Source organism: Abrus precatorius, unplaced genomic scaffold (assembly GCF_003935025.1).
Source record: "Abrus precatorius isolate BTA unplaced genomic scaffold, Abrus_2018 Scaffold10, whole genome shotgun sequence".
NCBI lineage: Eukaryota > Viridiplantae > Streptophyta > Magnoliopsida > Fabales > Fabaceae > Abrus > Abrus precatorius.
The window spans coordinates 19,021,405-19,035,118 of record NW_020874292.1 but is presented as its reverse complement, the minus strand read 5'-3'; the positions used below and the strand labels follow the sequence as shown (position 1 = coordinate 19,035,118).

The 13,714-nt window shown below is 29.4% G+C and overlaps 1 pseudogene; it reads left to right on the top strand.

The window, feature by feature from the left end:
• Positions 1-257: 257 nt before the first annotated feature.
• LOC113851995 lies at positions 258-6,672 on the top strand (annotated as a pseudogene).
• The last annotated feature ends 7,042 nt before the right edge of the window (positions 6,673-13,714 follow it).

Below are 13,714 nucleotides of genomic sequence, written 5' to 3'. Positions count from 1 at the left end.
TATCAATATGTATAGTCTTGGACCATAAATAATGATTTTTTTTAGAGTTTGGATACTTGATCGATTCACTTACTTCTATTATGTTAATATTAATTACTACTATTGGCATTTTGATTCTTATTTATAATGATAATTATATATCTCATGATCAAGGATTTGAGATTTTTTGCTTATATCACCTTTTTAATATTTCAATATTGGGTTTAGTTACTAGCTCGAATTTTATATAAATTTATATTTTTTCAGAATTGGTTGGAATGTGTTCTTATTTATTAATAGGTTTTTGGTTCACACGTTTTATTGTAGTAAATGTTTGGCAAAAAGCATTTGTAATGAATCTTATAGAAAATTTTGGTTTATTATTATGAATTTTAAATTTTTATTGGATAATAGGTAATCTAGAATTTTGAGATTTGTTTCAAATAGTCAGTAATTTGATTTATAACAATGAAGTTAATATTTTTTTTCTTACTTTATCTACCTTTTTGCTATTTTGTGGCTCCATTGCTAAATTTGTCCAATTTCCTCTTCATGTATAGTTACTAGAAGCTATGGAAGGGCCTACTCCCATTTTCGCTCTTATACATGTTGCTACTATGGTAGTGGTAGGAATTTTTCTTATAGCTCAACTTCTTTCTCTTTTTATAGTTTTACCTTATATAATGAATGAAATAGCTTTTATAGGTATAATAACAGTAGTCTTAAGAGCTACTTTAGTTATTGCACAAAAAGATATTAAGAAAGATTTGACATATTCCACAATGTTTCAATTGGATTATATAATATTAGCTCTAGGTATAGGATCTTATCTAGCCATTTTTATTTCATTTGATTATTTATGTTTATTCAAAAGCATTGTTATTTTTATGATCTTGATTTATTATTCATTCAATGGAAGCTATTGTTGGATATTCTCCAACTAAATGTAAAAATATGGTTCTTATTGGTGATTTAATAAACCATGTGCCAATAACAAAAATTATTTTTTAATAGATACATTTTCTCTGTGTGGTATTCCACCTTTTGCTTATTTTTGGTCTAAAGATGAGATTCTTAATGACAATTGATTGTATTCACCAATTTTTGAATCTATTTACTTGTTTTGGAAAGATATTTAAATATTTATTTTCTAAATTTCAATGGAAAAAAAAAATTTATTCTATTCAATATCTTTGTGGGGTAAAAGAAGAAAAAAGAAAAAAAAACAAAATTTATTTATTAGCTTTATTAAGAATGAAAATTAATAAAATGATTTTAAAAAAAAAACATATTCACATCGAATTCATGCAAAATATCAAAAGCATAACACATCTTTTTTCTTATAGTACCCATATTTTTATACTAAAAAACTGTTTGTTTATATCTTATGAATTGGATAATATTATATAATTTTCTATGCTTGTTTTAGTATTGTTAACTTTTTTGTTGGGCCATAGGAATATTTTTCTGCCAAAAAAAAAAAACAGTGATATATTATCAAGATCATTAATTCTGTTTACTGACCTTTTACATTAAAATTCAAAAAAATTTATAGCTTGATATGAATTTTTGACAAACATAACTTTTTTTTTATTCTAACATTGTTTGAAATATTTATAGCATCTATTTTTTTTTTTTTAATAAACCGATCTTTTTAGATTTACTAAATTTGAATTTATTCAATTTTTTAAAAAATATTCCTAAACAATTTCTTGCCAATAATATAATAAATGTCATATATGATTAGTCATATAATTGTAATTATATAAATACTTTTTATGAAATATCTTTAATTGGAAGTGTAAAAAAATTAAGTAAATTAAATTATTTTATGGATAGACAAGTAAATGATGGAATTCTAAATAGAATTAGTGTTACAAGTTTTTTTTAGGAGAAACTATTAAACATATAAGAGGTGAATGACTTTCTTCACATATTTTATTTTTTATATTTTAGAAGATAGTAAAAAAATATCACTTAATATTAATATAAAAATTTTATCATCATAATAAAGACGAAATTAAAAATAAATTTTTATATAAAAATATATATAATATTTTTTTATCTATAATAACTAAATTATAAAAATGAGTCTTGTATATAAATTAAAATAATTTAAATATATCATATTATATAGTGATAGAAACAAAATTTAAAATAAATTTTTATATAAAAATTAATATATAATTTTCTTACTTATAAGAATTAAATTATAAAAAAAAAGTCTTATACGAAAATTAAAAGATCGTTTATCTATTATAACTATTAATCGAATATTATTTTGTAATCACCAGCCATATTTAAAAAAATAAATTTAACTAAAAAGTTATATAATTTTTAGATAAATAATTTATTTTTATTTTTTTATTAATTTTTATATTATAAATATATTAAGTGAAATTACTCTCTTACCAATCATATATAACATTTATTATATTATCGATAAAAATTTATTTTAAGAACACTTTTTTTAAATAAATTGAATAAATTTAAATTTTATACCACTGAAAATATCAGTTTATAAAAAAAGATGCTATAAATATTTCAAAACACCTTAGAATCACAGAAAAGGTTATGTTTGTCAAAAATTCATACCAATTCATAAAATTTTCTCACAATTTATTTTATGTATTTTTTAATATTAAATATATTTTGAGAGTGATGTTTAAATTAGTTATTTTTTTAATGTAATAATTTTATTTTTTTTACTTTTTTAATTTTATGTTTATAATTTTTTTATTATTTTATATAACTTTTAATTTTTTTAAAATATTTTTATTTATAAAATTTATAATACTTAATATGGTATTTTTATTATTTTAAAATGAACTATATTTTAAAATTATAATAATTTAATTAAATTTTTATCATTTTAATATACATTATTTGTGATTATAAAATTAAAATATTTTTTAAAAAAAATAATATTTCAAATAATTTTATTATATACTGGGCGTATATTAAAATAAAATACACTCAAACTAGTTATCTATATTTTAATCAAATTTTGTTAAACCTACGAAGGCTGAGGCGCACAGAAAAATAAAAATCAAGAGAAGACGTGAATCCGGCGATGGATGAATGATGTGCCCAACAATTTCATTATTTGTAATTATTTTCAAGCAGCAGAACACATCATCGTCCTATTGCTGCAACTATGTTATTATTGTCTTGTCTACTCATATAGACAATGGATACAAGTGGTTTTTCTCAAGGCAAAAGAAGATTCCTATTTTCCACCTCATCGTCTCGTAATTTTATTAACCACTCATGTAACCCATTTTTCCAACTCTTTGAAAAATAAATAATCACAAGACAAGAGATGAATCTCAACATCTTGGTATAATTTTGCTTTAGTCAAATTATGTTGTTTACAGTTTGGTTTGGACAGTCGAAACACAGTAAAAAATTCTTCAAAAATATCAAATAATTTTAAAAGCGTATGGCTACTAAATCAGTGAGTAAGAAAATTGAAAAAAAGTGGCTAGCCTGTTGTTGTCACTAATTGGCATCATTGGGGTTGGAAAAAGCTGTTCTTGAGACATGTTCTGCATGAAATTGAGGTTTGAGGCCAAGAGAGCAAATGTCTCAGCCTTGTTACATTCTGCTAAAGCCTTTCCCTTTAGCATGTTCATTCTTTGATTACAAGCATCAAGCTTAGCTTCTCTTTCCATATTGAGTATTGAAAGAGTCATTCCATATTGAGTACATGGTTTTTAGCTTCTCTTTGCATTCTTCAGAAATCTCATCTTCAATCTTTTTCATCTTATCCTTAAAACATAAAACATTGTTGCACCGTTAGTAATTTGTTTTGGTTTTTAGTTCCTATATTTTAACAACATAATGTGATTCATATCATCTCTATTATTTGCATTTAATTTTTCACACGAAGGTTACTCTTTACTGATTTTTTGGAATGTTATTAGTGTCTTTGCAATTTGGGCTCTATGATGAACATAGTCTTATAAATATTTCACATTCTCATTTGTTTTAAGTCACTAAATCCACTCTTTTGTTTAGAAAACTAAAATCACGAATCAATTTGTAATGACTAGAGGTTAGTATTTTCAATCCGTTTTTGCTTCTGCATAGCTTCATTATTGTTTACATTTGGTATCAAAGCTTATATGTCTCTACCTTGCTTGTTCTAAAAAGTTTAAAGTTTTGTTTTTGACCCTTTTTATCAAAACTAAATATGGAAAAGAGATAGAAAATTATTTTCTATGTTTTCTGTGTCTTAAACCATGTTATTTCGCATTTAATGCATGTAGAAAATGTTGATTTATTTAAATCAAGTTTTGAGGAGTTGAAGATGATTGAAACACAAGGTTTTTTGTTGTTTTGCGTGTTGTCTGTTGTTGACGAATATGCAAATATCTAATTTTGGACATCTAATGATAATATTAAAAGCGATGGTGGACTAGCATGGCTGCCACTAAATTGAACCCTTATATTTGACAAATTGAACCCTTATTAATTTGTATTATTATTATTATTATGGACATGTTGCACATATTACTTAGATCATACAAATTTTTATGTCTAGTTTATTTGATATTAATACTAACATTTGGCCTTTTGGAGAAAAATTAATGTTTGATGATGAATATAAATTGAAGAGTAGCCACAACACTTTTAATTGATTAAAATTATATTTACAGTCTTTAAAGTCACATTGAAAAATATTAATTGTAATTGATTATATGTAATGTGATGCGATTGATCCATAGGAATTTTATTTGCATTTGTATGATTAATTAGGATGTAATATTATATTATATTTCTTAATCTACCCATAGGAATTAAGAAAATGAATATAATTTTATAGTTTTGTCATAAAGATATATAATGAGTCTGATTGAATAGGACTTTAGCCCACATGTAAGTTTTATATCATTGGATTCATAAATTAATGCATGTTTACTTTGGTGAAACATAACATTTATTTTATCTTCAAATTATGATGACAAGCATGTGATATTTAAACTTTGCAGTTTCTCAATTTATGAATATTTTTTATATTAAATATGGTATTCCCGAGTTAAAGGGTAACAACTAAAAAATTTGAAAGGAGAGAATTTTTCTTCATTTGGGCTGGATGAACATTGATTATGCTATTAGGAAGAACAAACCATTGGCTATTACTGTAATCAGTACTTTAGATGTAGTTGATCTTTATGAAAAGTGGGAGATGTCTAATCGTCTTTTTGTGACTTTCATAAGTACCAACATTTACGCTGCTGGTATTCAGGGTTCTATCGATCAACATGATAAAGTCAATGATTTATTAAAAGCCATTGATAAGCAAATTACTACTTCTGATAAATCTCTTGCTATTATCCTTATAATGCAATTTTCATCCATGAAGCTTACTGGGATTAGAGAAGTGTGTGATCACATTATGTACATAAGGGATATAATGATTGTCACAAAGTTGAGAGAACACTAACTAGCAAGTCTACTAGGTAGTTGTAGCAAGTAATAAAATTTAGAATTCAGTTTGAGTCCTAAGTATCATCTTCAGGGATTAGTTCTATCAATTACCACTTCACAAATTAATAATTAGTTGAGCTAAATAAAATTTAGAGTTTTTTGAATCATTTAACAACTGAAGTAAAAGGTGCAGTAAAATGCAAATGTTCAGTAAAACAGAGTTACAAATTTAGAAATTTACAGATTTACAAACAGAGTTACGCGCACACTTCTCTTGAATTTAAACCTCTGGAGTGTTCAAAGAACTTAAAGTATTTACACGCAGGCTTCATTTGAATTTACACCTTTGGAGTGTTCACTTTGAACACTTAAAGTGTACACTTTCACTTCTTTTTTTGGATTAAAGCTCTAAAGCGTTCACTTTAAACACTTAAGGTGAATACTTTCACTCGATTTTGTTAAATCCACTCCAGAGTTGTCATTTTCTTCTATTTTCTTTTCTTTAATCCTTATCTTCGAGACTCTTAGCTTAGAATCTCCTGCAAAACTAGTTCAATCAATAAAAATACATCATAATTCTATTAAATTCATGCAATTTGAGTTACTAAAGACAACAATTTACTTTATTGAACATTTATATGTTTTCGTGTAGTTTTCACCTTCTAAATTACATTTTCTATCAAAAATAACCTAGAAAACTACTTAAAAATCTAGTAAAATCAGCATTCATCAGTGACTTAGTTGAAGCCTTGGAAGTTATCGTGTTTGATTCTTTCTTGGTATACTATATTTTGTGCACCTTACCTCATTAATATGCCCCTTTTAAGATATCTTTTAACACACATAAGAATAAGTGGTCTATTAATAAATTGTTGACTATGTGTGCTCAAGAAGAGGAAAGGTTATTGATGGAAATAAAGGGAAATGGTGACCTTAACTACTTTTGTAAAGAGTAAAAAAAATTAAGTTAATCACAAGTAAAAGATTCCTGTTCAACTGGACATAAAGAAGGAGTCAAAGTGTTTCTTTTGTAAAAAGAAAGGACACATGAAGAAAGACTGTTTGAAAATTCAAGACTTGGCAAGACAAGAAAGGTAATCTATTTACTTTTATTTGTTATGAATCTAATATGTTTAATATTAATCATAACACATGGTTGACTGATTCTGGTTTTACAATCCATGTTTGTACTACCTTACAGGTTATGCAAAACCTAAGGAGGCTAGTGGGAAGTCAGCAATGCATCTTCTCAAGGAGTAGGATAAGTTCATATGTGTGGAGGCCGTTGAGACGTGCAATTTAACTTCAAGTAGTGACTTTATTTTGAATTTTAAAAAGATATTTTATGTTCCTAGTTTTTCTAAGAATTTGATTTCAATTTTAAGACTTGTGCCTTTAGGATTTTTCTTTAATTTTTTGGACTCTGGTTTTACTTTATTGAATAAATCTAAAATTGTTGGTTTTAGTGAACTATGCGATGGGTTAAAATGACGTGTTATGAATGAGAAATCCTCTATGTTGTGGCATTAAAGATTGGGACACATCTCCATTGAGAGAATTAAACAGTTAGCAATTGAAGAAGTACTTAATGCTTTGAACTTTACTAATTTTGAGACTTATGTGAATTGCATTAAGGGTAAGTAAACTAACAAGTCTAAAACTGGTGCCAAAAGGAGTACAAACCTATTAGCGATCATTCATACAAATATTTGTTATCAAGACATGAACGCGAGTAGTCTGAGATATTTTATCACCTTCATAGCTTATTACTCACGTTATATGTATCTCTACTTACTTCGTTCTAAAGATAAAGGTATGCCTTTAAAGTTTTTAAGACTGAAGTAGAGTTACAACATGGAAAACAAATTAAGATTGTGAGATCAAATAAAGGTGGAGAGCACTATGGTAGATACATAGCGAATGGACAAGCACCTGGTTCATTTGTGAAATTTTTTCAAGAACATGAGATTGTTGCCTAGTATATTATGTCTGGTTCTCCATATCAGAATGGTGTCGCAGAAGAAGGAATCAAACTTTGATGGACATTGTGAGAAGCATGAGGAGCAGTTGAAGGCTTCCTCAATTCTTATGGATTAAAGTACTTAAGGCAGTTGTATATATATTAAATATAATTTCAACTAAGGTCGTCTCAAAGATACCTTTTCAGTTGTTCAAAGGTTGGAAACCTAGTTTGTGACATTTACGTGTTTGGAAATGTCCATTTGAAGTGAGAATTCATAACCCACAAGAGAAGAAACTTGATCCTAGAAGTATTAGTAGGTATTTATTTGGATATGTTGAAAAGTCCAAAGGCTATAGGTTTTATTGTCCATCTCATAGCACTAGAATTGTGGAATTAAAAAATGCAAAGTTTTTTAAAAATAATTTTGTAAGTGGGAGTGATCTAATTTAAGACGATGCTCTTGATTCAGATCATTATAAAGCTAAATCCTCTAAATTAAATGATAGATTATTAGTCATTCATGTTCCTCTAATTCAATAGTGTATTAGACAACCAGTTATACAAGTTTCATAAGTTGTTGAAGATGATATTGTAGATTAAGTTATTGACGAGGAACAACAAGTAAATATTGATCAACCTGTTAAGCAACTAGTTCCTCATTAGGATAATGAGGCAACATTAAGAAGATCTACTAGAGTCAGAAAGTCAGTAATTTCTAGTGACTATGTGGTGTATATACAAGAATCATACTATAACATAGAAGCTGAAAATGATCCTGAAACATTTTCATAGGCCATGAGTTCTAAGGAATCATATGAAAGATGAGATGGATTCTATGGCATCTAATAAAATCTGGAATCTTGTTGAGTTACCTGATGACATAAAAGTCATTGGATGTAAGTGGATCTTTAAAATAAAGAAAGATGCATAAGGCAATATTGAGAGACATAAGACAAGACTTTTTGCCAAAGGATTCTTTTTGAGTAATTATGGCATTGGTAGCTTATTTTGACCTTAAGTTACATCAAATGGATGTGAAGACAACATTCTTCAATGGTGATTTAGAACAACACGAGGTTTACATGCAACAACCTAAAGGATTTTTCTCTAATAACAGTGAGCATTTAGTCTACAAGATTAATAAATCCATATATGGATTGAAACAAGCTTCCCACCAATGGTATCTAAGATTTTATGGAGTTATACCTTCATTTGGTTTTGAAGATATCATAGATCAATGTATATATCTTAAAGTTAGTGGGAGTAAGATTTATTTTTTTGTTTTATACATAGATGATATTTTGCTTGTCGCTAATGATAGAAGTATGCTATATGAAGTGAAATAATTTCTCTCAAAGAACTTTGATATGAAAAATATAGGTGAGACTTAGGTATTAGGATCCATAGAAAAAGATCTCGAGGCATTTTAGGTTTGTCTTAAGAGACCTATATCAACAAGGTTTTAAAGATGTTTAACATGAAAGATTGTTCCCTAAGCGTAGCTCTCATTGTGATGGGTGATAGGCTTGAATTGAGTCAATGTCTGTAATTCCTCTAATTCCTAGCTCATTAATCCTCTTTTGTGCCTAATTGGTTGAATTTGATCATTTTATGATGTTTGAATTTTATTTGGGCTTTATTTAATTTTTCCAGTTTTGGCAAATTCTGATACTGTTTTGGTTTTTGGACCATATCTTGAGTTGTAGAACTCCTTTCATTGTGATTCTTGATTTGTAGGAAAGCTAAGAGAAAGGTGCACAATTCCTATGAGAGGTAAGAAACCAATTCTGATAATAAGAAGCTAAAACTGGGCCTGGAAAAAGTCAGAATGCTACAATCGCAGATCCTAAGCAAGATGCAGTATTTGGGCCATATCTCAGTCCACAGACATCCGATTAAGCCCATTCCAGTGGCATTTTGAAGCTGACATCCAAGGCTACAATTGTCCTTCAGGCCACGAACCAAAAAGAGGCCCTTTTTATAGCTGAAAAAATAGAACAAAGTGACGAACGGAATTTTAAATTTTGAATTTTGAATTTAATTTTTTTGGCTCTTCTCTTCTCTCTCTCGCTCTCTCTCCCTTTTACGAATTGTTTCCCTCCATCCATGGAGGCTTAGATTTTCATCTAATTTAAGGATTAAAAGGGACGTGACACTCTTGAGGATTGATTTCGCAATTTATTCAACAACAAATTCGGTTTCATATCTTCCTTCTTTCTCCTCTTGCTAATTATGATTTCAAATTGAAATTCTTCGTTTGGATTGATAATTGTGCAGTTGTTTGATTACATATTATTCGGTTGATGTATGTAATTAATTCTTGAAGGAGTGTGAATTAGATTTTCAGGTTTGAGATATAAGATTAATGACATTGGTGAATTAAATTAACACAAATCGATTATGTTCTAGAGGTTTCTGAACTTTGAGCAAATTGTGTGTTAATCGAATGCATAAGAGTTCTCGTGTGAATGCTTAATTTGAATTCGAATTTAATGTTAATCACTAATTTGTTGTTTGATGCATGTTCTTAGAATCCGGTGATAGAATGGTCGTAGTTCTTCTAAATTCTTGGATTAGAGTTTTTAATTATTTTTAACTTTTGATTCTAATTTGTTATTCTATAAATCAAACCCCCTCTAAAAATTTTATAATTGTATAACGTTATCATCGTTGGGAGACGACTCGGATTGCACCTCTTACTACATAATTTTTATGCAATTCAGTTTTTATTAATTTGTCCGAGAGCGACACTCATGATCAAAATTTTGGCGCCGTTGCCGGGGATGATGATGTTATTTGATTATATCATTATGTGTTAATTATATTGCATTGCATATTCTGTTTTGCGTTTTACATCTAATTAGGATTATGCATAATTAGCGTTTTTCATCGAATTATGATTCTGCATAATTAGCATTTTTCATTTAGCATAATTGTGTCTATGCATTCTGTTTTAGTAACCTTTGAATAGCATAATAGGTAGTCATCTATCCTTGCTTAGTATTACATCATTCAATTCTTTACATTATGTGTTGTGTTTCTGCATTTTTGCATTCTGCATTCGTCGAAAAAGTACACGGCTTTGCATATGACCGTGTAGATCACTGCCCAAAAATTAAAAAAAAAAAAAAAAATTCTCACACAGAGATGTACACGGCCATGTACATGACCATGTAGATCTCTGCCCAACAATTTTTGAAAACTACGCGGGTGTGTATTTGAACGTGTAGATCTCTTCCAAACTTAAAAGTGGCATAACTTTTTGCATACAGCTCCGATTTCTTATTGTAATATATGCATTTCATATAGCTTGACAAGATCTACGCAATGGCAACAGGTTGGAGGCTGGTTGGTGGTTTCTGAAAAAAAAAATTATTTCTTTTCATTCTTATTTTGATATTATGGCTCAGAGAACTTTTTATATGGCTGATCATAGAAGACTAGAGAACAAGCTAGATGATTTAGCTTCTTTGATTGAACAGTTGACATTGTCACAAATGGTTACAATGTTGTGTGAAATTTGTACTTCACCTAAACATCATACTGATTTCTGTCCTACATTGCATGAGCCTGCAGGTTGGATGAATAATTCAAACTTGGGATGAGGTAATTTTACACAGCAACAATATCAACCCCCACCACAAACTACTGCACCTTCCAAGAATGAGCCTTCCTTGGAAGAGTTGATGAGAGAAATGGCAATTAACGATCTGAATTTCCAGCTAAGAACAGAAGCATCCATTCAAAACTTGGAAAATTGGATTTGACAGTTGGCTTCCACTTTGAATCAATTGCAAACTCAAGGTCTTGGTAATCTTTCTGCACAACCAGTTGTTGATCCAGAAAATGTTACTTTGAGTTTAAGAAAGACCATTCAAGACCCGCAAGAGCAGCAACCAACAGATGAAGATCTTAATGCTACTGCTCCAGCAAGTGATTGTAGCCCAACAAGTGTAGAATTTGCTCCTACTGCTCATGCCACTTCTACCAATGCAGCAGAAAATTTTGAGCAATCTATTCCTCTTCCATTTCATTTGGTTTTACATGATAATTTGTTGAATGATGTAGTCGATTATAATTTGTTTGAGTTTTCTGAATTTTTAGATTGTATTAATTATCCTAACTTGGCCAATTATCTTAATTCTTTTACTTGAGATGCATGTAATAATTCTGCAAAATGTAGCATCTGCGTTGAGATTGATACGTATGTTTATGGTGATTTTGATGCAGCTATTGCAGATTCTAAAAAAGTAAATCATGATGCATCTACTGCAGATTCAACTCCAATTTTTACATTGCCTCCTTCTCTAATGCTGCCTCCTGCATCTGAGTTGAAGTCATTTCCTAAGCAATTGAAGTATGGATACTACATCACTATATATCCAAGAGTACAACAGCCAAAGTATAGCAAGAGTACACAATATTCTACACATCAAGGCAATCAAGAACATGAAAAGAAGCTCATTGAATTTATCAAACAGCTGGAAGTCTCTCCACAGTTATTTCTTCCATGTTCCCAATTAAATGAAGTGCTACAAATTTATGAGGAAAAAGAGGAATATCTAGGGATACAATTGAAACCGTTGCCATCAAAAGTATCTCATAGAATTAAAGATCATAAGGTGTCAAACTAGTGACGTTAAAAAAGCGTTGTGCGATAGGCAACTCAGTTATTTTTATTTTATTTTATTTTTTTAAAGAAATTTTTAATTTATTTTTTGCATTCAATAATGGTCTTTCATTTGAGTTGTGATAATTCATGAAGTTGCTACACATCTTTGATGCATAAACACTTCATGTTGCACGTTACCTTATTATTTCACACGATTTTCTGCATAATTCTAAATTTTGCAGTGGGAGAACACAAATTTTGGAGATCATTGAGGACATACCCTTGGAGACCATTGAGGAGGTTTGCTTGCTAAGAGAAAGGTGCACAATTCCTATGAAGAGATTAGAAACCAATTCTGATGATAAGAAACTGAAACTAGGCCTGAAAAAAGTCAGAACGTTACAGTCGCGGATCTTGAATAAGGTGCAGTATTTGGGCCATATCTCAGTCCACAGACATCCGATTAAGCCCATTCTAGTGGCGTTTTGAAGCTGACATCCAAGGCTACAATTGTCCTTCAGGCTACAAACCAAAAATAGGCCGTTTTTGTAGCCGGAAAAATAGAACAAAGTGACGAACAAAATTTTGAATCTTGAATTTAATTTTTTTGGCTCTTCTCTTCTCTTCTATTCTCTCTCTCGCTCTCTCTCCCCTTTACGAATTGTTTCCCTCCATCCATGGAGGCTTAGATTTCCATCTAATTCAAGGATTAAAAGGGACGTGACACTCTTGAGGATTTGGTTCACAATTTATTCAACAACAAATTCGGTTTCATCTCTTCCTTCTTTCTCCTCTTGCTAATTATGATTTCGAATTGAAGTTCTTCGTTTGGATTGATAATTGTGCATTTGTTTGATTACATATTATTCGGTTGATGTATGTAATTAATTCTTGAAGGAGTGTGAATTAGATTTTCAGGTTTGAGATATAAGATTAATGGCATTGGTGAATTAAATTAACACAAATCGATTATGTTCTAGAGGTTTTTGAACTTTGAGCGAATTGTGTGTTAATCGAATGCATGAGGGTTCTCGTGTGAATGCTTAATTTGAATTCAAATTTATTGTTAATCACTAATTTGTTGTTTGATGCATGTTCTTGGAATCCGGTGATAGAGTGGTTGTAGTTCTTCTAAATTCTTGGATCAGAGTTTTTAATTATTTTTAACTTTTGATTCTAATTAGTTATTCTATAAATCAAACCCCCTCTAAAAATTTTATAATCGTATAACGTTATCATCGTTAGGAGACGACTCGGATTGCACCTCTTACAACATAATTTTTATGCAATTCAGTTTTTATTAATTTGTCCGAGAGCGACACTCGTGATCAATAGGCTACTCTGATTCAAACCTCGCTAGCTACATTGATACCAAGAAATTACATCTGGTTACATTTTTATGCTAGCTAGTGGAGCTGTATCTTGGAGCAGTGTGAAGCAAACTTTGACTACTCTTTCCACTATGAAGGCTGAGTTCATTTCTTGTTTTGAAGTTAAGTCACATAGTGTATGGTTGAAGAGTTTTATATCTGGGTTTAGAGTTGTAGACTATGTTTCTTGGCCATTGAAGTTATACTATGACAACTCTACTACTTATTTATGGCCAATAATAACAAAAGTGGAAGTTGAAGTAAACACATCGATATTAAATATTTAGCCATAAGGACATGGATAAGGAAGTATATAGAGGGACACGAATTACACAAATTTCGTGTTCCTCCAGAGAC